Here is a 20544-nt window from a genome sequence, read left to right as displayed (position 1 = left end):
AGGGAGAGGACTAGACTACTAAACATTGAAAATCAACTGGTCCTTTAACCTTCACAGTTGGAAATGAAATATAATGAAAAAGAATTGATCCCAAGCCTTATGTTGTAGGTGAGTATCACTGACCTTCACACACAAAGTACATAAAGGAGAGTTTTCAATTTCGAGCATTTGGAATATTTTAGAGTAATTTTTCTGTGGATCAAAAAACTTGTCCTTGGCTTGTGGATATCAGAGCAGGCTTGTTTATGTAAACACTTTTTAAAACTTAAAAACATCACAAACCCATATAATTATTCAAGTGAAAAAAAAAGAGAAAAAAACCTATGCATGTGCGTGGGTCACTGTGTTTGTCAGTTGTTATTGTTTTTGAATTTTTGAAAGGATGTACATTCTCAAGTTTCAAAATAATGAAACTTAAGCAGGGAAAAGCCTCTCTCTTGGCCTCAATGACTCATTTTTCTATAATCTCCCCCAAGCTGCCTCCCATTCTTTAAATTTAGCATTTTTTTTGTTAGTTTCTTATATACTTTCCCAGTATTAACACTTATTTTCTCTCTTTTGTTATAATAAAAGGTAGCATATTCCATGCCTTCCTATAATCTGCTTTTTGACTTAATTCTCTATCCTGTTACTCTTTCCACATAGTGGAGCAGGATATATTTTCCAAAATAGTGTCCACAATAGATCTCAGCCTATCTGCTTTTCTCAGACATGCCTCTGACACTCCTCCCATCCAGATATAGGTCAGTGATCCCTCTTTTTGGTGGGCTTGCTGCCATGGAGATGTGATGCTATACAAAGAGGCTAGGACCTAAAGGGAATACAGCTTCCTACTGGCTATTTGTGAGATACTGCTTTGGGAACCCAATCACCATGTTGTAAGGAAGCCTAAGCAAGTACAGGGATGGGCCAAGGTTAAGTGTTGTGGTACCAGCCTCAGCTGAGGTTCTGAAAGCCATCATCAAGCACCAGACATATGAGTAAACCATCCTTCCTAGATTTCTGCCACGGAGTCAACTCCAACTTTCAAGTCTTCCCAATTTAGGCCCTACACTGGTGGGACAAAGACAGGTTGCCCCTATTATGACTTTCTAAATAGTTGACCCAGGAGACCAGCAGTTGGCATAATGGCTATATCTCTGGACTCTCATGTAGTCGACCACAGTTTGAGTCCTGGACCTGGTGGCTTAAACTCATGTTGGGCACGTGTGTGTGTGTGTGTGTGTGTGTGTGTGTGCTCAAGGTCCTGAGAGGAGAATGGAGAAGGGATTGCAGTGTGGCCATCCCCTCTGGGGGGTTGTTTTTTGCTTTCTGTCTCTGTCCGGTGAGCGCGCGCGCCTTATAGCAAAAACCTCTCAAAAAACAAAATAACAAAAAACAAAAAAACAACATGGAAAAAAAAGTTGACCCTGAGAGTTCATGAACTAAATGAAATGGTTGTTTTGTGTCAGTAAGTTTGAGATGGCTTGTTATACAGCAATAATATAGAAATTCCCCATCATTACATATTTACTTATATATAAAATATATTTATAACATATCAAGTAACATTTATTTATACATAAAAATACATAAAACATGTACATTTTATAACATTGTAGTATAAAACTGTAAATAGTATAAAAATAATAATATACAAATTAGTAAATCAGGTATGTATGTGACAGTACTTCAAAAGGTTTTTGGGGAAGTAAAATGATAGTATAAGTTTATTTTGGCACAGAAAAATTTTTGAAATCTGTCTGCAGTTTTTTCATAATATACATTGTTTTCTGAAAATTTTGAAGGCCCCTTATATATTTATACAATTTACAAAATATTTGTTAAAAGTATTGGTTACTATACATTAAATATTACTGAGACTTTTTTTATTGAGAATTGGTGTTGAATTTTTTTCAAAATATTTTCGGATGATCACATGGGTATTTTGGACAATGAGTGCAGTAATATGATGAATTTTAGATTTAAATCATCCTTTTCATGTAATCTCATGGGAATTTGTTCTTATCGTGTAATTGCTTTGTAGAACAATTAAAACCCTTCTTATTCTATTGGAGTCATCTCCTCCTTAATAATTTATTTAAAGTAGCACATGGTTTGTTCCAAATATACTAAATTGCTGAGAGATAAATGTATTCTGATACATTTCTACTGAGGACCTTGAGAGGCTAGCAGGTGGTGTGGTGTGGTGGTTAAGGTGCTGGACTCCCACAGGGCTGACTATGGTTTGAGTCCTGGACATGACAACTTGCTCTCTGACTTTTCTCTCTCTCTCTTTCTTTATGTTGCTCTCTGATCAAATTTTTAAAATGATGAATAAAATTAAATAAAATAATTCTTAAAAAAATAGTAAGGACCAGGACCAGCAGTTAGTGTAATGGCTATGCCACTGGACTCCCATGTAGTTGACCACGGTTCGAGTCCCGGATGACCCAGTGGCTTAAACTCACGCCAGGCGCGTGTGTGTGCATGCCCAAGATCCCGAGAGGAGAATGGAGGAGAAGGGATTGCGGTGTGGCCATCCCCCCGGGGGATGAGCACCTGAAGCATAAATCAAGAAATCAAGTCTTCTGATTTAGTATTATAGTTATGGAATAGCTAGTGGTTTGAAGAAGTCACTTAGCATTTTCATTTATTTTTTTCTTCATTTAATATTGGAAATTTTTATATTAACAAGTTTGTGATTCACAAATATCTTAGAAATGTTTTTCACGAATGTCAAATAAGTAGTTGATGAAAACATATTCTCAATAAATGTAAAAAAGATTATTTCTATTTCCACCTCTGGATCTCTCATTCCCTGGTACTCCTTTAGACCCCAATCATTTTAACACGTCTTATGTTTTGCTTCTTGATTTTTATGGACACTCTTTTTTCTTTGTCTTTTTAGAGCAGATAAACCATATAAGTTATTTACTTAACCTTATTGTCTCATGTGCTCATAATATGTGTGTGAATTTCTTTCCTTTTAATGGAATATTTATTTTTTTCTATTTTATTTTACAATTTCTTTTTTACATTTAATTGTTGTGGGGCATAACATGGATTTTCAAAGTATGCATGCAGTATCTGATAGTCAGATCAGGATAATGCCACACTCACTATTTTCAACAAAGAATGCCACATTTTTTTTGTTTGTTTTTGGAGAGGTTTTTGCTATAGGGCTCGTGCGCTCGCCAGACAGAGAGAGACAGAGAGACAGAAAGCGAGAAATCACCCCCCGGGGGGATGGCCATGTCGCAATCCCTTCTCCTCCATTCTCCTCCTGGGATCTAGGGCTTGAAAAAACATATGCCCAGCATGAGGTTAAGCCACCGGGTCCGGGACTCGAACCGTGGTTGCCTACATGGGAGTCCAGCGACATAGCCATTACGCTAACTGCTGGTCCCAAGAATGCCACATTTTTAGTAAGCCCTCTCACCACATTTTGTAGTAAGTCATCAAAACCCATTTGCCTTGTTGCCTGCATTTTTGTGTCTGTTAAATATTTTTGTTTCTGTTTTCTTACAATTGTTTGCAGAGAGAACTTTTGTGTGGTAAAATTTTTGAAACCCTTGTAGGTCTATTAATATCTTATTCAGCACTCACGATTAAACAATGGTGTTGGTGGATATACAGTTCTAGGTTCAAAATTCTTTCCCTTCAGCAATTTGTGCATATTATTTCATTAGGCACTCGTCTCAGGTGTTCAGCTATTTTTGATGCTGGTCTTAATTTGCTTTCTTATTCTTTATGGATGTTGCTTCTTTTTTCTAGAAACTTGGACATTTTTTTCTTCAATGTTCTTCCCATTTTTCTCCTTTATATCTTTTATGTTTGATTCTGATATATTGTCCCTGATTTTTCTAAAAAACAAACAAACAAACAAACAAAAAACCCAAAAACAAACTACTTTCTCACTCATTCCCAGACATCTACTATATATACCTTATTTTCTTTTGAAATTTTTAATGTCTTTTTGTGGTGGTGGCTGTTTTTGAACTTGCGAGGTCATGTGCACTTGTTGGAGAGAAACAGAAGACTAGGAGAGTGAAAGTGATAAAACATCTTCTGTAGGGGATGGTAATGCTCTTTTCTCCATTTCTTCCTCCATTCAGGACTTTGGGCATGCAAGCACTTGCACCTGGTGAGTCTTTCAGGGTGCCAGGTCCAGAACGTGAACCACAGTTGGCCATCTGGGTTTCAGCCACATTAACCATCATGCCACCATCTGACCCATCTTTTGTTATTCTTAATGACTTCTGAAAGAATTCCTTGATTTGATATTCTAGAAAATTATTTTGTTATTATAGTATATTTATTTATGTGTCTCATCTATATTTCTGTATCTTTTCTATTTTTATTATACACATGTATATGTCTAAGTAAATTTACTTTTTCCATGAGTTGTGAGAGAGAGCCCCTGATAGCCCCAATGCACGTCAAGATCTAACCCCACCCTGGATAGATCTGATCATGGGCTCTTGCATACCTGGTGTACTCAGGAAAATCTCTAGATGAGAACCGGTAACCCTTTCGTGTGGCTCTGCCTTAAAAGTATGGCACTTTACTTCTGCACCATCATCTGACTCCTAGTTCTTTATATTTTGGAGTATATGTTTCCACTTTGTCCTGCTTCATGTTATTTATGTCTTCCTTTAGCTCTTTTAGGGGATTTTTAATGCCTTTTTTTAGTGATAGTTTTTTTTTCTATTTTATTTTATAATTTCTTATTTACATTTACTTGTTGTACATCCGATGGAGTATAATATGGGTTTTCAAAGTATGCATTCAGTGTGCAACAGTCTAATCTAGGATAAAACATATCACAACTGTGTGAAAAGAGCAAACATTGCCAAATTTACGTATATCTATCTATATCTATCTATCATCTATCTATCTATATATATGAAAGAAAAAGAAGAAAGGAAATAAGAATGAAAGGAAGGAAGAAAGTAAAACTCTAGAGCATGCCCCTCATTCAGTGGCATTCTTTGTAAATGGTTACTTTTCAAACTTAAAGTTTCTGGTCCAATGTTTGTGACCCATCCAGCATAGTTGTTCTTTCTCATCACTCACTTTCTCTCTTAAATTGTAGTTGTGCACCTCAATTGTCAGGCTGTTTTTGCCTGTGAGCAGTAAATGGACAAGTTTGGGTTAATCTGGTTTCATGCTTGTTATCATTACAGTATATCTTTCCCGTCCATCTCATTGAAAATGTGATGATGTCAAAGACAAATTGCAGCTCTCCCTGTCATAATGTCATTAGATGCTCTAGTCCTCGCCTGTTATCCAGTACAAGGCTTACTCCCTTTACCTTGAAACCATGAAGGGAATGTGTGTACTTCAAATCTTTCAGCTGTAAGCTTTCTCTAGATGAATACCCTATTTTCACAGATAGCAGCAAAATAAAATATTTTTTTAGAAACAGAATACAAACCTTGTGGGCTTAAGGCCATGACTTTAAACTTCCTTTTCTGAGCTATCTGTTATTGTAGGTTGAATTGATCTCAAGATCTTATGGCTCCATCTAGACCACAAAAAGTGGTGAAGCTGTGCAAAAATAAATAAGTAAATAAACCAGAACAACCAACCAACCAAACAAACAAACAAACAAAAAACCAAAACAGAACAAAATAAAACCCGAGGTTGCATTTTTTTTTTATAATTTAATTGCTAGAGGGTGTGTGTGTGTGTGTGTGTGTGTGTGTGTGAGAGAGAGAGAGAGAGAGAGAGAGAGAGAGAGAGAGAGACAAAGAGCAAGAAAGAGAATAACCCCTGCAATGGGGCATCATCATGCTGCAACTCTTCTTTTTCTACTTTTTGATCATATCCGCCTCCCCACGCATAGGGCTTAACCACTATGCTTCGGGAGCAACTCAGAGGTTTCATTTCAAATATTGTAGAATGCTTGCTTACCTAGGTCCATGGCCAGCTACTCAAGATAAAGATGATAGGGCTCTTACTTAAAAGGCAGGAAAAAGTGCCATGCCAGGTACTAAATTAAAAGAAACTTTTTCCTTTCTTGGTGGTCTCACTCTCTCTTTACTTATCATGTGTTTTTTTAATTTACTATCTGTCTCATGAAATATGAAAAAAAGAAATGTTATACATTTTTTTCTTTTATCTCTAAGACCCCTACTCACAGTGTTAGAAAACCCCACAAGCTCCTGTCAACACACGCATCCAGTGCCTCAGCTCCCACATCTGACCATAAAAATGACATTTTAAGGTATTAGTGAAGGGCCAGCTCCATAGACTAGTGGTTAAAAGAGTCAGATCTCACATTGCCAACCACAGTTTCAAATCTCTCCCCTGGTGGCTTGAAAAGCACATCAGGCATATTTGTGTGTGTGTGTGTGTGTGTGTGTGTGTGTGTGTGCCCTGATTTCCGATAAGACACTGAAATGGAGGAGCAGGGATTGTGGCTTGACTATGCCCTATTGTGGAGTGCTTTTTTCTCTGTGTCTACTTCTGTCTCTTTAAGACAAATGCATGTGCCCTTTGGCAATTAGAAACTTAGCCTATATTTTACTATTTATCTTTGTATTGGTGTGCAATGCAATTTAATGCAAATATTAAAACTTCAAAGGCATATGTTACTATCAGCAAAATGACACAGGTCACATTTCTCAGTATCTATAGTGAATATATGTTTTTCTTACAAAACCAGGAAATACTGCACGAAAATAACTCAACTTTTTATTTTACTTGATATGGGCACATTCCACCACTAGTTTGTCTTTGGCTGAGTAAGAAAGGACTGACATGTAATAGACTATTGGTAGGTAATAGGAGAAAAAAAAAGGATACAATAGGCTTCTTTGTCATTGTGTCTCTTAGAACTCCTTTGTCCTCTTTCTGTGTTTCAAGCAAGTTCTGGTTCTAACAGAAAGCGTGGTCTCTCAGCTGTGAGTGCCATTGCTCACTTAGTCAAAGCTTACCTTATACTAGCTCTATTCGTCTGTTTACTAAAAAAAATGCCAGCAACTTGGGAGTGTATAAACAACAGAAATATATTTCTCATCGTTTCGGATGATGGAAGTTTAAGATCAATGTACTGATAGATTTGGCATCTGGTGACGATCCATTTCCTGGTCCATAGATGGCATGTCATTGTGTCCTCAAATGGCAGAAGGGACAAATGGCTCCCTTGGACATCTTATATGAGGGCACAAAACTCATTCAGGAGGGCTCTCCTCTTATGATCTCACCAGTTTCTGAAAGTCTCACCTCCTAATATCATCACTTTGAGAATTAAGTTTTAACATATGAATTTTGGAGAGACACAAACTTTCAAGCCATAGCACTGGTTTTGAATCTGGCTTAACACCTGATAGGGAAAATATGCATATTGTACTTAATGGCTTCTGCTCATAACCATGCTCCATTGTCACATTTGAATTGATTTTAAAAACTTAAGTTCAAAGTCAAAATTTTAAGACAGTGATTGCAGAGTTTTAATTTAAGCACAGAGGACCAGCTGATGGTATGGTGGTTCTAAGGCAGTTGGATCTCATATGGCTAACTATGTGGTTCAAGTCCTGAACCCAGAGGCTGGAGAAACATGCCAGGCACATGTGTGCATGTGCCTAAAATCCAAAAAATAGGAAGAAATGGAGGAGAAGGATTCCAGTATGACCATTCTCCACGGGAAGTGATTTCTCACTTTGTCTCTCTATTTTTGTCTCTTTCCATCTAATATATGCTTCCTCTGGTAGAAAACAAAAATAGAAATTAAAACCAGGCACTGAGCCCTTGTGAATGTGGGATCCTGTGGAACTGCACAAGTAACAGGTAACTTTGTCTCCCTTTCCTCTTTATTCACAGGAATCAGCACCATTAGGCACTGGGGACCTTTGCTCCAGGTCCTGCCACTGCCAGGAAGCAATAATTAAGCAAGGGCATAATTGTCACCCAGATCTATGAAGCCAGCTCTTCTTGTGCCATCTTCAAGGATTTTTCCGCTTTCAGCACCACCAAATGATAATGCTATTGCTACCTAATGACAAAGGAGAAACACCTGAGGTGACAAAGAGCTCTGAGATGAAAGGTTAGAGCCACCAAGGAGTGATTTCACCAGCTCCTTCTCTGAGGTGAGTGCTGGGCATGCATTTTATGACCTGGTAAGAGGAAAGGCATTGGGCTGCTGGTGATTGCTCTGAGATGCCATTCAGGAGTTCTGTGCTCTGGTTCCAGTTCTGCTCTCAATGGGCAGATAATTTCTCATTTTTGGCTGTGTAAAGGGGCCAGCAAATGTTGGCTGATTTGCTCCTTAGATCTTCCAGCAAACTAGGACAGTGTTTATTTGTGCTTAACTTTATTTTTATTCTGTAAATCAGCGGTGGCTGCAATCCTTGATGCATGACTATGTGGGTCTGTAAGAACATATTTTTCTGCTAGAGAAATTATTGCATGGTCCATTTTACACTTGTGCTTATCAGACATAAGCATAACTCTCTGAAAAACAGGAGGATGAATGGAAAGGAGGAAGGAAACAGACAGACGCCTGAAGGTTACTTGGCCTTTAACAAAGTAGGCTGGCTGTTTGGTCAGAGCTCCATGCTAGGGATGCTGATCCATACAGATCCATAAAGAAATTCCACACATTTCAGAGTACTTGGCCATGGCTGGGGAATATATTAAAAGAAATTCCACACATTTCAGAGTACTTGGCATAGCGGGGGAATATATTAAAATTGACAGAAGATTCTTCTTGATTCTCCCAAGTATTCTCACTCTGAAACACTTGTTTTTAACCATGCTCCTTATCTATATCGACAACAGTGTTTCTTAAATGTTAGCCATTTTTGGCTCACTTCCTGGCCAGGAAAGTATAACTTTATATTTAAGAGTGGAGAAGTTCAGGAAGCAGCCTAATTTTTTCTCTTTAACTCCAAACTCACACAGAAGATTGGTACTTTCTTGACATTTCATTAAAATGTGGGAAGCTTCCATAGTTCTCCTGGCTTCTGGATATAGTAAAATATAAAAAAAAAAATCTGCTGGTCCTAGTTGGTCACAAGAACAGTAGTTAAAATAAATCTTCCAGTGTAATAAAAATTATTTACTTAATTCCAAGTTCACATGTCTTGTTACTTTAGTTGGGGACATGCAGGGGTGGGTGTTGGAATATATTTTTCCCTCTTCATTTTTTCCATACCCATCCTCTTCGACTTCTCTTTATCAGGTTATTATTAAGAGGCAGCCTTGACTTCAATAATGTCAGGAGGAGGAGATGGGGGAGGTACATTGTAGAAAATGTTTTTGTCGACTGATACTCTTCTGAGCATGCACGTCTCCTTTTCTGGGCTTAGTAGTTGCCTATCGCTGATGTTCTTTCATAGGATACTTTTCCTAAGTCTGTAGAAAATGGCAGTTTTCCAAAAGAACCCACTTTTTAGGAAGGGATGAGGTATCTCCTTGGACTGGTCATTTAAATTTCTTTGCTCTGTTCTTGGTATCTAGCTATCTTCTTGAGCAAACACCCAAATTGTTTTAGTTCAATTTTTTTTCTTTATTTCTTTTTTTTTTTTAAAATTACATTTAATCACTGTACATCCTTACAGCATGGAAAATGTTGTTTTTCCCAGCATAAATGCAGTGCATATTACTCAAGTCAAAGATATTACCATATACATTATCATTAACAGGTAATTTTTCATTTTTGTGTATGATATTTTTTCCCCCCTGAACCTCTTCCTCTCACTCCTTGTTACCCACTCCCTCCTGTACTGTCTCTCTTACCTACAGTTGCCCTCCCTGCTGTTGTACCTTGGTTCTTATTTAGTACCTTGGCTCATAATGTTTTGCTATTGGCCCTTGGGGTTTAATCCTACTTCAATGTCTTTTTACATTTCAGTGGAGAAAATGAAGTCAGAAATATAGCATACTTGTTAAAAGCATAAACTTGTCACTCCTCCTGCCATTGCAGCTCCTCAGACCAGTGTCACTTGTGTCACATGACTTCCTATAACCTCTTGTCAGTTGTTTGCCACCTTGTCCTTCAGAGACCTAGGCGTTGGCTCCATGCGCTTTAGGGCAGGTGACACCCAGCATCCTGGGGGGTTCAGGAGCTTGTGGTGCACTGGTGTCTTCCACCCATTTTGTGTCCTGGTCCTCCTCTGGGGGCTTTGGCAAGGGTTTCAGTGCTGGCTATGTAGATTCCCTGGTCAGCTCCGACGTGTTGCTGGTGGGCAATGAACAGGTCACCATGCAGAGCCTCAACAATTGCCAGGCCTCCTTCCTGGACAAGGTGTGTGCCCTGGAGAGGCTAATGGTGAGCTGGAGGTGAAGATTGGTGACCTGTAGAGCAGCAGGGGCCCGAGCCTTCCCACTACTATGACCATTACTTCAAGATCATCAAATACCTGAGGGACAAGATTCTTGGTGCCACCTTGGAGAACTCCAGGATTATCCTTCAGGTTGACACACCAAGTTAGAAATGGAGCAGGCCTTGCACATGAGTGTGAAGGCCAATATCAATGGTCTGTGCAGGGTGCTAGATGAGCTGATCCTGGCCAGGACCAACCTGAAGATGTAGATGGAAGGCCTGAAGGAGGAGCTGGCCTATCTGAAGGAGAACCATGAGTAGGAGACTAATGCCTTGAGGGGCCAAATGGGTGGCCATGTCTGTGTGGAGGTGTATTCTGCTCTGGGCATCAACCTTGCCCAGATCCTGAATGACAAGAGAAGCCAATATGAAGTCATGGCTGGATGAAGGATCCCAGAGCTTGGTTCACTAGCCCAATCGAGGAGTGGAAGCGGAAGGTGGCCAGCCACATGAAACAGCTCAAGATGAGCAAGTCTCTGGTCACCAACCTGGAGCATACCCTCAAGGGTATTGAGATTGAGCTGCAGTCACAGCTGAGCATGAAAGCCACCCTGGAAGGCACACTGGCAGAAGCAGAGGCCTGCTTTGGAGTGCTGCTGGCCCAAATCCAGGCACTAATCAGCACCATGGAAGCCCAGCTGGTGACATGGGTGCTGATACCGAGTGGTAGAATAGGAGTACCAGTGGCTCATGGACATCATGTTGATCCTGGAGCAGGAGATCACCACCTACTGTAGCCTCCTGGCACACTACAACCACCTGCCCAACCCCAAGAGCCTCTGACATGGCTGGCTACTGGGCTCCTGGGCTCTTAGACTCCTGCCCTCCGGCAGAGGGATTCTCTAAGTAGGCATTGGGAGGGAAGGGACCCTTATACTGGTTCTTCCTCTGACCTGACAATAAAACTTTATGTCCCAAGGGAGGGAAAAAGCAAAAACAAAAACACATAGACCTGTGGTCCTGGTTCTACAACCGAATAACTGCAACATTGAGTAACTTAGTTTCTGAGCCTTGATTTCTTTACATGTGAAGTGGAATGATAATATTTACTTCAGAGACTTGTTGTCAATGAGTTTATAAAAGATTTGTCATGCACTCAGCTGTCATGGGATATTATACCTGACCTACAGATTCTCGGTAGTCATATGGGCCTGGATTTACCCAGTGCTATGAGAAGATGCAAGTGGTTCTGTATTAGATTCACCACTATATGCTCTGAAATTAATATGAAACCAGTCTCAAAAATACTACAGCTAGCCATTTAAGAAGAGTTTCTTATTTGATGAGTAATGTTCGCAATTTTCACGGTCTTCATATACAATTTCTCATGCCTCTTCGAGATACCCCAGCAGAGCAGGCATAAGACAATATTCCATTCCCCTATTTACAGAAGAAATGTTTTGATGCAGTAGGGACAAAGGCCATAACAATAGCAGTGAACCCAGAACCCAAGTCATCTGATTTCCCAGTACTTTGTAGCTTGCATCTGCTGTCATAGCTTCATTTGCCAAATGAGCTTAGAGCTCCACATTAAAGTGAAAGGGATGCTATTCCTTGTGGTAGCAGTCTAGTTGGAGGCCTTAGGATAGAGCAGTTTCTTGGCTGGGTTTTCATCTATAGCAAGTCCAGAGTGAGTGTACAGGATGCCGCCATCCAGTACAGGCCTGCTTGGTTCCATTAGGGTGCTGCTTTTTTTTTCTTTTCTTTTTTTCTTTATTTCAGATAGAATTGGTTTCTCTAAAATTCACACGGTTGACATGCCAATAAAGAGCAGAACATGTTGACATCCAGCTGTTGCTTTCATTACCAATTTGTTTTAATTGGTCTCACACTGTTTTCCCCTCACTTTTTTGTGCAGTGTTGGTTTAACTCTGTCTGAAACCAGCTTGGCTTGAGCTGTAAACCTTTTATGAGGGGAACTTGCTGATGTGTGGAAAGTCACGGGCAGCTGGCCGGGCCTGGCTGGCAAGTCTGGAACATTCCAGGCCTGACCTTAACCCTTCAATGATTTTGTTTTTTCTTTCAAAATCTCCTATTTTAAAAGGTGGTCCCTAAAAATTTAAAGAAAGATCTATCTCTGGCTAAACCTCTACCAACATTTACTCTTAATGTGTAAGTATATACTGTGAAACTGAGAATTTGGATAAGCTTGAACCAAAGGGTATTTGGCAATTATTGCTACTGCAGTGGAAGGGACCACTTATAATTTGAATGCTCATAAATAGGACATTTTGTTCTAGTCAGTGTCACTAATTAACAACTGAGCAGCAGCTCAGTGCGGAGAGTGTATGTGGAGGAGGACAGGAGTCCAGATGGTGGGCTGTGATCCTGAAGTTTGGGCATCAGTCAAGGCTACAAGGAGATTACAAGGTGAGCAGGAGGGAGGTGGCAGCCAATGTTTGCAAAGGCTTTGTTGGTGCCTACTGCTAGCAACTACGGAGTGTACTAAGTAGTGTGAGACAATAGTTTTATTTATTTACAAAGAGCCATGAGTGACAACTTATTTAAATCCTATAGCTTGGTTTTGATTTTTAATCATACTCAAGTTGAACACACACACACAAACACACACACACACACACACACAGTAAAATCAGGATGTAGGTCTTTTTTGTTGTTGTTGTTATAGGGCGCGTGCGCTTGCCAGACAGAGAGAGAGAGACAGAAAGTGAGAAATCACCCCCCAGGGGAGATGGCCACGCTACAGTCACTTCTCCTCCATTCTCCTCTTGGGATCTTGGGCACGCACGCACACGCACCCGGCGTGAGTTTTAAGCCACCAGGCCCGGGATGCAAACCGCGGACTATGTGGGAGTCCAGCGACGACATAGTCATTATGCTAACTGCTGGTCCCAAGGGTGTAGGTCTTTTTTAGTAACTAATCATTTGCTTGGATGTTTGATCAATATTTAGTAAGCTACTATCATCTTCTAAGTCCTATTACCACTATTCTAGGATCCTGTTGAAATGAGGCCACTAGTGTCAAGGAATCTTAAAATCTATTAAAAGAGATACACTATCATAAGAAATTTTAATATAGTATAGTATGTGGTAAATTTCACAAAGGTAAAAAGAAGTCATAGGAAAAAAAGATTTCTTCTGAAGGATTTTTTTAAGACATCAACATCAGTCCTTGTGATAAAAGAAAAGTAGATTTTATTGTGTTAGATGAAAATTCCTACGATATGTCATAGTTTATAAATTGACCTTGGCCTGTTCTGGTAGCAACTGCATACTTCACTCCTGAAAATACTGAAAAATTATCTATGTATCACCTTTGGCACACTCTCAGAGGTAGGTTGCCAAGGTTGAAATGCTGATCACACAAAATATTACAACTGTGTGAATCTACATAACTTAGAAATGAGAGTGGAGATTTATTTTTATTGTTTAATGGTCACCTTTTGTAGAAAAATCTACATATGGAGTCTACCTGTTGTGGACCCCACTGTTAAGACACTCTCCTCTGCAAGATGAGACCAAATGGGAGGCCCATATTCAATTCCATGTCCCTAAACACCAGGTGTGGTGGTGTTCACCTGTAATTCTGTCAATTCAGGGAGGCTGAGACGGGAGGATCACAAGCTCAAGGCTATCCTGGGTAACAAATCTATCAAGACCTTGTCTAACATAGAGCTCAGCATGGCAGTGTATGCCAATAGTCCCAGATAATAGACTAGTAGGCTGAGGCAGGAGGACCTTGACTTAAAAACGAAGCAGAACAAAACATAAACAAAAATTGCATATAGGCAATGATAAATTCTTTTTTTTTTGTTGAGATTTTTGCTATAGCATGCATGTACCCCCCAGAGAGACAGAAAGCCAGAAATTATCCCCCAAGTCCCAGTGGAGATGGCAATGATGCAATCCCTTCTCCTCTGTTCTCCTCTCAGGATTTTGGGCGTGCACACACACACATGCCTGGCATGAGTTTGAAGCCTCTGTGTCCAGAATTTGAACTGTGGTTGACCATGTGGGATTGCAGAGATGTAACCATTATGCCATCTGCTGGCTCCCCCCAGCAATGATTAATTCTTGGAATCTGACAATGGTACAATTGTACAAAATTTCATGGGAATCAAATAAATTACTAACATAAACATATTATAAATTTAGGTTTTGTAATGCTTTATTTTATTTATTACATTAGCTCTTCTTACACTGTATAGCTTTCCTTTCTCAATTTTTTTCTGTTTACTTGGTATATTTATACATTGTTAACCAACATTTAGTCTGAGAACTTGATACTAGGTAACAAAACGGATCACATGTGATTCAGTGATTCTGGAATCCTAAAAGACATCACAACTAATTAGTTATAGGTTTCAATTTTAAAACTAATCATTTCAAAATAGTAAAAGAGGAAAAAGCTAAAAATTCCTTTTATCTTTATTCAGAAGTATCTTAACAATATGCATGTAATACAGTAAGAACTCATGATTTTCTATCTGCTGCTGGTGAATTATATAGCACTATACAATTTGGAGTGGAGAAAGGAATTGATTTTTCTGGAGTAACTTCTGAGCCAAGAGTTGTAAAGAAAAGAATATAAGACCTGATTTTCCTGCTATCCTCATGAAGGAGTATTTTGGGCAAGGAAATTCTGGACGCACTATAGTGGGACAGAGCGATTTGAGTCCCTAACACTGCCCTCAAGTTCAGTGGTTATGGGAGGTACTCACACAATTCAGAAGAGCAATTATACTCACAATTATGGTTTGTCATAATTATATGCTATAGATTAAAATCAGCAAAGGGAGATTACACATAGGGTAGAGTCCAGGAGAGACTGTGCATGAGCTTGCAGTCTTCTTTCCCAGTGGAGTTGTACAGATAGTACTTAGTTTTTCCAATGATGTATGAAACACATATGGAATATTGTCACCCAGGGAAGTTTACCCAATCTTTGGTGTTCATGGTTTTTATTGAGGGTTAATTCTGTAATCATGAAGTGCCCACATGGATGACTTTAGTTACTGAGTCTGTAGTTACTTTAGAGAACAAATAGATATCATGTAGCCCAAGGCTTTCACCATAAATCACATTTTGGGCAAAAATTGGTGTGACCCAAGGCTCCAGGTAAACAAAGATACTATTAGTCAGGGCTTAGAGGGTTTAGAGCTTACTTTCCACAAGTCAGTCAAGGACTAGACTTTTCTTTGGAATATGTAGCATTTGAACATCCCAGAACCATTGAGTCAACACTTAACAGCAGTTGGCATTCCCAGAGGAGGGTCCTTACACCATTGCACCTTCTCATAAGACACTGGTAAGAATAGTTTTGCCTATGGGAAGATCATCAGGTTACTGAGGTAACGAGTAATTTGGTTTAGGTTTCAGTTGTTAACTGAAGTTTTCAAGAAAACCAGCTGCCTTCCCTGTAGGAAACTTTGGAGCCTTCAGGACCAGAATTTGGTTGTAGTCTCCTCCAGCTAGGAGAAGGAAGAGCCCTTGGTCTCAGTCGCTGGCAGCCCAGACAACAAGAATGAATACTGAACATATCTGAAAAATAAATCCTCTGTAGGGAATTTTATATCCCCATGATTTATTCCAGTATATATACATAGACTGATTTGGGGAAATTAAAATACCCTTCCTGAAGCAAAATGTAGACCAGTTAAAAAGAATGGGAAAGTTAGTATTTACAGAATAAACTGAAGTTGGCTTAACTGCCTGTCTTTCTTTTGAGAATACAATGAATGACATTTCCTTCCCTTCTCATTTTCTTCCTTTCTTTGCTCCTTTCTTCCTTCCCTCACCAATATACTAGAGCTATGGAATGCATTGATAAGCACTTTATTATGATAAGTACTTTATCAATATAACAACTAGTCATAGCCACACATAGAACTCTTGCTCTTCTATGTTATAGTCGACATCTTTGTATAGATGTTCTTCCTTTTGTAATTTGTTCTCTTACATATCTCATCAAAAACTCTGAGGAAGATTCCATTTTTAAAGCTCAAGGTCAATGTACAAAAAGGCAGGGGGGGAGATATGACTTGAACTTTTATAACTGTATTTCTCCAAACCTGAAAACTTTCATTCTATTATAGAGGTCTAGATGAACGCATGATGTAGTGGTCAACTGAAAATATCAAAATTATAAACTTCCCTCAATTATCTTGAAAATACATTAGTACTACAAAGACTTTAATTTGCCTATAGCTCAGTGGATTGAGACTAGGTGATTATTCATACTTTGCCCAAACCCCTTGGGTATGAAGGATAGGTAAAACCAAAGCAATGTGACACATTTGGAAGTTTCTGAGTTGACTCTCAGATGTGAGAGAAACCTTCCAATACTATGATTAAAGAGAAGGAGTGCTTCCCAGTACTCTGACTTTATTTTTGTTGAGGCAAGATAAAGCTTTGTAAATGTGGCCTAAGGATAATATAAAAGTCATTCTGATTACAGAGAACTTGTTAACTGTAATAAAATCCTGGGACAAGTCTTTGGCTGGGCATGATATTCCCTAAGGAGCTGAGTCATATTCAGTGAATGCTGCCAAATATTTTTTGAGGTTGAATTGCTCAGGGTATCATTATCAATGGATTTTCATCTCTTCTTTTTGAATCAATGATTTCCTTTGTTGTATTTAGGCTTCTTTGTATTCTTTTGACACTCATAACAAAAGATGGCTGATTTAGAATTGTTGTTTGCTAGACAAATCTAACATCAGGTGAGTCATTCTGCCCATTAACCACCTCTGCTCTTCACTTTTGTGTGCAGTGTGCTTGCTTTGGTAGAGTTTACCTCATCCTGTGTTGGGCCTGATTTCCACTTAAAAAATATATGTTTGCTTTTAATCCTCAGGAGTTCTTCTGTCTCTTTTTCTCTTTGTAACAACTCACTTCTATTCTTCCCACAGCCATCTTGATCCAACATTTTATTTAGGACTTTTAAATTATCAAGGCAAAAAGCAGGAAGAACGAGTTTCAGAATGAAAACCTTGGCCCTGTTACCACAAAATCTATTGCCAAGATTTTTCCAAACCACTTAGGTATAACAATTGCTCGTTTTTATTACTTAAGCTTTGCCATTCTGCCTTTTCAATAACTATGCATCAGATATGTACATGTACCATATATTTTTATATCTTTTACTTCACTTTTATTATGTCAATTACTGAAAGGTCATTCAAATTTTTTTTTTTCTGAACCAACTTATCTGAAAGGCAAGTGCTACTAGAAATTTGTTCAAAAAAGAAAGACTGGTTCATTTTCTTTTTTAATGAAAGGCAAGTGATTAACTATAGTAACCAGTTATGTTTTCTTAATTGTAGAAATGGAGAACATATGTATATGGTAAACTCTCTTTGAGTAATAAGAGAGTCACATATTAATAATGTCAAAATAGTGAAGTTAACAGATGTCTGTGGTGATAATTATAGTCTTTATTATTGAGTGTTTCAAATATTAATTATATTAGATTTTAAACTCAGCGACTGCTATAAATTATGGACTTGATATATTTTACTGGAAAAATATAAGAAAACTAAACTTTACTTCTGAATAAGGATAGGATAGGGACCAGCAGATGGCATAATGGCTAACAATCTCGAGCCCCCAGTTGACTATGGTTCGAGTCCCAGACCTGGTGGCTTAAACTCATGCCGGACATGTGCGTTGTGTGCCCAAGATCCCGAGAGGAGAATGGGGGAGAAGGGATTACGGCCTGGCCATCCCCCCTGGGAGGTGATTTCTCGCTTTCTGTCTCTCTGGTGAGCGCACACACCCTACAGCAAAGTAAATAAATAAATAAATAAATAAAAATAAGGATAGGATAAAAAGAAGCAAATACTTGAATTACCTGGGTGGATCTAGTTTATAGCATGTGTGTATGGGAGACACGACCATGGTGATACTAGTAGATAAACTCTGGAATGAAGCAACTCTTATTCAAATGTCTAGTTTCTCACCTGTTGTCTTAAAGATGTTTTGGTTGATTGCTAAACTCTTAAGTCTATTTTCTTTGATCAATAAAATGGGAATGATATTCTCTTCCTTTCAGAGGATTCTCATGAAAATTTTCATGTAAAGAGTTTAACAAGATGCCTAGCACTTGTTAAGTCTCAAAAAATACTTTTTTTCCCTTCTTATAGGCCAAATCAAAATGATTTTGTGACACTACTTTTTTTAAAGAGAGATTTTTATTATAGGGCACGTGCAAAAGAAATAGGTAGAATGCAAGAAATCACTCCCCAGGGGGATGGCTGTGCCACAATCCCTTCTCCTTCATTTACCTCTCAGTATTTTGGGCACACATGCATCTGGTGTAAGTTTAAGCTGCTGGCTCTGGGACTCGAACTACCAACTACATAGGAGTCAAGCAACATAACTATATGCCATCTGCTGGTCCTGTAACACAATTTTTTTAACAAGTGAATTTATGGAGAACTTCAGGGATACATTTTAGAAGATTGTCACTCATCAAAGAAGACACATGAAGGTATTTTTAAAAGATGTTACTGTTTCTCAAAGGTTATATAGCTAGAAATTTTTAAGAGATGGCCACTTCTGATAATATCTTTCTTTTCCCCCATTTAATCACATCTTTACAGTGTACAACATTTCTTATTCCAGCACAAATACTATGCATGTGAGTCAAGCCAAAGATATTACTCCATAACTTAACAGCAAAGAGCCTTTCATTTTTTTTTTGTCAATTAAATATACTTTTACTTGTTTTTTTCCTTCCTCTTTCCCCTCTCTCCCTTCCGTACTAAACTTTTTTCCCATATTTTATTGATTCATAAAATACCTTAAACTAAAAATATGGACAAAGTTGGAATCTAGTTATAATTGCACTGTAATTTTCTTTATTGATTCACAAAATTTCTTAAGTAATCTAACTACTTTCAATAGCAGGTTCAGCTGGTATATACATATCTGTGAGTACATGTCTGACTTTAGGCACGAAACTCTGAATAGAATGAATATACTATAAAGTAGCACCTAGCTGATGCTATGTAGCTTAATATAGTCATTAACTAGGTATTTTAAACATATTTTTTAATTTCAAGAAAATCAGTTTTATCAAAGAAATGCTAAGGAACTTTGCCTAACACTTGAAAGCCAGGAAACAGATTAGGATTCTGTTCAAGTCATAGGTACATGAACCTAGGGGCAGCTCAAGACAGGACAAAAATCCTTAAAACTGGAAAACAGAGCCTAGAAGAAAAATCAGCAATGTTTCAGTAAAAAGTCATAAAATGCTATTTCACCAGTTTAGTCTCATGTATTTAATCTATCTACTGTTGTGGTTTTATCTTCCTGATTAAATTCTGGGATATAATATTCAACTCCAGACTTGTCCCTACGATTAAGTTGGCCATTTTCTTAGTTTTGAATTTTTATTTCTGTGTGTCTGTATTTAATTTTCCTGATATAGCACTCCTTTGAGAACTTCTTGGAGATTTGGCCTGGTGTTGGTAAATTCTTTCAGGTTTTTTAATCTGAGAATGTTCTTGTCTTTACTTCCCATATGAAGGATAACTTTTCTGGGTACAGTATTCTTGGTTGGAATTGCTTTTCTCTTAACACTTTGAATATATTTTCCCACTTTTTCCTCGCTCTCAGTGTTTCTGATGAGAGGTCCGCTGTTAGCCTGATGGGATATCCTTTGTAGGTAACTTGAAATTTCTCTCTTGCCAATCTTAGTATTTTGTCTTTTTCTGTGGTTTTGGACAATGTGGCTATAATGTGTCTTGGCGAAGACAAGACAAGTTGTTGGGTTTGTTCCATTTGGGGTTCTTTGTATTTCTTAGAACTGAATATTTGAATGCTTCTTTAGGTTTGGAAAGTTTTCTTGCAGGATTTCATGCAATAGATTATCAGTGCCCTTGTAAGTTTCTTCACCTTCTTGTATACCAGTTATCCGAAGGTTTGGATGTTTGATGGTATCTAGGATTTCTTGTATATTATTCTCATCTTATTTTGTAATTTTCTGTCTTTGAGGCGGATTTTTCTAGGCCAGTGAGTCTATCTTCTACATTTAAGTTTCAATTTTCTGTATGATATAATCTGCTTTTAATACTTTCAAGGGATAGGGAACCAGCAGTTAGCGTAATGGCTATGTCCCTGGACTCCCACGTAGTCGACTGCGGTTCGCGTCCCGGACCCGGTGGCTTAAAACTCACGCTGGGCGCATGTGCATGCGTGCCCAAGATCCCGAGAGGAGAATGGAGGAGAAGGGATTGCGGCGTGACCATCCCCCCTGGGGGGTGATT

At 38.6% G+C, this 20544-nt stretch overlaps 1 long non-coding RNA gene and 1 pseudogene across 1 annotated transcript in view; both read left to right on the top strand.

Annotated features, from left to right (window-relative positions):
* Positions 1 to 8454: 8454 nt before the first annotated feature.
* Positions 8455 to 11095, top strand: LOC102472862 (keratin, type I cytoskeletal 19 pseudogene; annotated as a pseudogene).
* A 1513-nt stretch (positions 11096 to 12608) lies between these two features.
* Positions 12609 to 20544, top strand: part of LOC114006208 (uncharacterized) — a 129883-nt gene continuing 121947 nt past the window's right edge. Inside the window, exon 1 of the long non-coding RNA XR_003547962.1 lies at positions 12609 to 12682. This is a non-coding gene — a long non-coding RNA (uncharacterized LOC114006208). The remainder of the gene's footprint in view (positions 12683 to 20544) is intronic.

The sequence above is a fragment of the Tupaia chinensis genome, unplaced genomic scaffold (assembly GCF_000334495.1).
Source record: "Tupaia chinensis unplaced genomic scaffold, TupChi_1.0 Scaffold146177_1, whole genome shotgun sequence".
Classification (NCBI taxonomy): Eukaryota; Metazoa; Chordata; class Mammalia; order Scandentia; family Tupaiidae; genus Tupaia; species Tupaia belangeri.
This window is presented reverse-complemented; position numbering and strand designations above follow the sequence as displayed.